Raw genomic sequence first — 5,073 nt, forward strand, 5'->3', positions numbered from 1 at the left:
AGTCTAACTGTATCCATCCTCGACTATATCAATCTCAGGTAATATGTCAAGGGCATTTTTGGGGCCAAAATTATGTTTGGTATGACCCCTGGATAAGTCGAGGACAAAACTTGAGGCCCCTGGGTCATGGTGGCTCTTCAAGCATTTCCCCTAGCAGGGGCAGAGCTGTTTTCTCTGCCACAGCAAGGAAACACCAAAGAGCAATGAGTGCACCTTTTATTCCATCTGTCATCTCGGCCTCAGAGGAGCCATCAGGCAGACCCAGCAACATCGGGGACTGTCTAAGGAAGAGCCCCTCCCTCTTCAACTGTCACCTGGGCCTCAGAGGGAGCCATCAGGCAGACCCAGCAACATCGGGGACTGTCTGAAGGAAGAGGCCCCCCCTCCTCTCAACTGTCATCTCTCGGCCTCAGAGGGAGCCATCAGGCAGACCCAACAACATCGAGACTGTCGGAAGGAAGAGGCCCCTCCCTCTTCAACTGTCATCTCGCCTCAGAGGGAGCCATCAGGCAGACCCAGCAACATCGGGGACTGTCTGAAGGAAGAGGCCCCTCCTCTTCAACTGTCATCTCGGCCCTCAGAGGGAGCCATCAGGCAGACCCAGCAACATCGGGACTGTCTGAAGGAAGAGGCCCCTCCCTCTTCAAATGTCATCTCGGCCTCAGAGGAGCCATCAGCAGACCCAGCAACATCGAGGACTGTCGGAAGGAAGAGGCCCCTCCCTCTTCAACTGTCATCGCGGCTCAGAGGGAGCCATCAGGCAGACCCAGCAACATCGAGGACTGTCTGAAGGAAAGGCCCCTCCCTCTTCAACTGTCATCTCTCGGCCTCAGAGGGAGCAATCAGGCAGACCCAGCAACATCGGGACTGTCTGAAGGAGAGGCCCCTCCCTCTTCAACGTCACCGGGGCCACAGAGGGACCATCAGGCAGACCCAGCACAATCGAGGACTGCCTGAGGAAGAGGCCCCTCCCTCTTCAACTGTCATCTCGGCCTCAGGGATCCATCAGACAGACCCGCAACATCGAGGACTGCTGAAGGAAAGGCCCCTCCCTCTTCAACTGTCACCTGGTGGCCTCAGAGGAGCCATCAGGCAGTACCCAGCAACATCGGGGACTGTCTGAAGGAGAGCCCCTCCCTCTTCAACTGTCACCTGGGCCACAGAGGGACCTAGCAGACCCAGCACATTGGGGACTGCCTGAGAGCTGTGTGGAGACTACTTTCTGCCGCTGCCCCCCCAGTTCACCGGGGAAGAAGCTCCCCAGAACTGCGGAGGAATGTCTTGCCGCTGTGGCGCTTTTTTTACAGGGGGGAGGGGTCAGTGAGAGAGGCCCCTCCTGAAAAGCCGCTTCCCGGCCTCCTAGAGATGCTGCCAACACCCCACGCCACGGTGGAACTTTTTTTTTTTCCCTCTGCTATTTGTATGGGGTGTTTTCATGTATTCTTAATTGTTTTATAGCATATGATGTTTGTACCGGGGGGTTTGTATTTTGTGATTATGATGTTTTAACTGTTGTATTTTTTGTTCACCCTATGATCCTTGGAATAGCGTATAATAAATAAACCATATTATTATTATTATTAGTTCTTGGAGGGGGGTGTAAATAGTCACAGGTGCCCTCTCCCCTCTTCAATCCCAACATGAAACCTATTATATGGTGAATCTCCCCAGAATGGAAGCTCTTTACAATTGGCCACCCAGTTGTGTGCAGCGGCTGGCTTGTCTTCTCAAAAAGGGTGAGGAGGAGAAGGGGGTGAAGAGTCAGTTGTGGAAGAGCCAAACATAGAAGGGGATAACATAGGGAGGGAGAGAAAGTGTGTGTGTGTGTGTGTGTGCTGGACTAGGGAAAGTGGGTAGGAAGGTGTGTGTGCATGTTTGTGACTGGATCAGCTGTTGCTCCCATAGAAATAAAATTGCCTATGCCCTTCACTTTGCTTCCAAAGCCCATTCCCAGGCATGGAGGGAAAGTGGGGAGGAAGGGGTGTGTGTGTGGTTTGTTACTGAATGAGCTGTCATTATCACATTACCATTTTGATTGACCGTATATAAGTCGACCCGGGTCAATTTTGGGACATAAATTTCTCGATTTAAGACAAGTATATATGGTATCCAAATATTTGCATATTGCCCAAGAGGTGAAAAGAGGACAACATTACTTAGAAGGATCGTGTTCAAGATGTTTATACATTCATTACTGTAGAATTCAGAGACATAGCTGTGTTAGTCTGTAATATCAGTATGCAAGCACTTTTCAAACTAATTGTGTGAAAGAAATTGTAATTTAAGCTTTTATAGACTCGGTATACTTCCCCAATCTGCTTAGGAATGGAGTGTGGCTTTGGCGCGACCTCCGGACTCTTAGGACCCATGCATCATTTAAACAGCATACCTCCAAAGAGACCCGAAGCAGCTTTATTTTGGCAGTCTGTAACAGGCCACAGTTAAGTCTCAAAGGTGCTGCAAGATCTCTTTGCATATTGTATTCATTACTGTATAGTCAGTCATCTATATCTACAGATTTTTCATCCGTGGATTTAAGGATTAACGGCTTGGAAATATTTAAAAAATATGTAAATTCCAAAAAGCAAACCTTGATTTTGCCTTTTTATATAAGGGGCACCATTTTATCATCCATTCTATTTCATGGGACTTGAATATCCACAGATTTTGATATCCATGGAGTGTCCTGACACCAAACCCCGATAGATACCAAGGGCCCACTATATTCTATTTTTGTCTGTGTCCCCTAATGAAAACCTGTTTGCAGAAGATCATGAATGGAAACCATAACATTCATGCACACTCAGAGCTTTTTATTTGTTTTTGCCATAGCACTTCTCCCTTGAAAAGCTGGGCTTGGGCACCTAGGCATGTAGTATACATGCTATGAGCTTCAGGTCAGTAAAGTCCACATGTCCTTTGAGGAATGGGAAAATAAGCAAGCATTCCCCCTCTCCCTTTCTCTTGTCTTTATAGACTTCATCCGAAAGAGGTCACTGTTTAGCAGGCACCCACAGGAACCAGAGCAGTCTGAATAGTTAGGTCTCAACAGCATTTTGAGTTAAGTAAATGGGTACTTGCTTTGAGGTTCTTCAACATGCTGAGCATCGAAGTGTTTTGCAGTAAGCAGAGGTATGTGTGTGTCCTCCAGAATCCTTAACACCCAGCTCCTCTAGGCTGAAGCTTTCAAGAGACTGGTATTCACTTCAATTTCTACACCAAAATATTCAGATTTACAAGAAATTGTAGGGTTTCCATATAGTTAGAAGCTGGCCTACACTGCAGTTTCAGTACAAAGCTCTGCATCTGTGAACTACATGCTTTACTAGGTTCATATGGTTGGTGTGCTAAGGAGTGTGGCAGTGTTACATCTGGCATGGCCATTTACTTATCTTCAAAAAGCGGGGTGAAAGAGGAGACAGGATTTGCATAAAATTGCATGCAATATGCTGATTTATATCAAGTAAAATCAAAATGATACTTATGATTCAAGCAGAATCACGATTCAGGATGCATCATCATGATTCAAAAGGTATTATGATACATCTTACCTGTGTACTTGCTGAGTCTGCCATCCAGGAACAAGATCCACTTGGACATGGGTAGAATGTAAAATTCTGCCAATATACTTATGAAGGAGATGTTCAGGTGGGCAACAGCTGCCAGGTGCATGACAGCATGAGCGAACTCTCATGGTTCACTCTGGCCAATCAGGGGCTGTTTGGCTTCGAGGGGTGGAGTGGTATCTGAGTTATTGTTCAGCTTGGGAAGAATTGTTGTAAAGAGAAGTACATAATATTTCTTTCTGCAACACTGAAAAAAGGACTTATTCTAGTTCAACCCTTGATTACAAAGTGTCCTCCCCTGTATTATGAAACCATTATGGAATAATGATTTGAATATTGGACTAGAACTCCTAGAGATCAGGGTTTAAATCCCTGCTCAACCATAGAAATGGTAACTGGCTAACCTTGGGCAAGTCACCCTTTCTACCACTTTAGAGGAAGATGAGGGCAAACCCCCTCTGAATAAATCTTGCCATGAGAACCCTATAGTAGGTCTTCATTTTCGTCAGCCACTACTAGACTGTGGAATGACCTGCTGGAAAAGATGTCATGTTGAGGATAGAGCAAGCTTGTTTTCTACTACTCTAGAGATTAATGGATTCAAACTACAGGAAAAGAGATTCCACCTAAACATTAGGAGGAACTTCCTGACAGTAAGAGCTGTTTGACAGTGGAATACACTCCCTTGGAGAGTGGTGGAGTCTCCTTCTTTGGAGGTCTTTAAACATCTGTCAGGGGTGCTTTGATTGTGAGTTCCTGCATGGCAGGGGGTTGGAGTGGATGGCCCTTGTGGTCTTTTCAACTCTATGATTCTATGATTCTATAAGTCAGAGTTGAAGGCACAACAACCACAACACCATATATTGCCAGGAGGATTGTAGCCCAGGCTTTCTAACTTTAAAGACCCTGATCTTCCGCTTAATGATTCTTTATCTTTAAATCAGCTTTGGGTTGTCTTTTGGCAGTAATTCTAACAGAAGACTGTTATACAAGAGGCCAAGTGGCCACCACACCTGCAACAAAGCAGTCACCTTTCTTTAAAATCCATTATTCATAGTAAATGCCAGTGGTGGTCCTTGAGCTTTTCCAGATCCAGCTCAGCCAGTGAGGACTGGGATATGGATATGCTTGATGGGAAGAGCTGGTGTAAATGTAATGCCTAACAGAGAGCACACGCTTGGGAATCCCCACTTCCAACCACACTTCAGCTATTAGTCTTTTTCTGTGCCGTTTTCTTAGCCTCTGCTCACAGATCTAAGTAGCCAACCAATATGTATGAGTGAGTCTTTTGATATTTCACTTATAAAGAATTTGCAAAAGTTACTTTTGTGGGTCATAACAGTAATTGGATTGGGGTCATGCTGGCTAGGGAATTCTGGAGTTATGGACAGATTTCAAAAGGACAGATTTCAAAAGCTATGATGCATAGCAGTGGGACAGAATCTGTGTAAATTTACAGTGCTTTATAAATAAAGGATAATAATAATAATAATAATAATAATAATAA

This window comes from Sceloporus undulatus, chromosome 2 (assembly GCF_019175285.1).
Source record: "Sceloporus undulatus isolate JIND9_A2432 ecotype Alabama chromosome 2, SceUnd_v1.1, whole genome shotgun sequence".
NCBI classification, from domain to species: Eukaryota; Metazoa; Chordata; class Lepidosauria; order Squamata; family Phrynosomatidae; genus Sceloporus; species Sceloporus undulatus.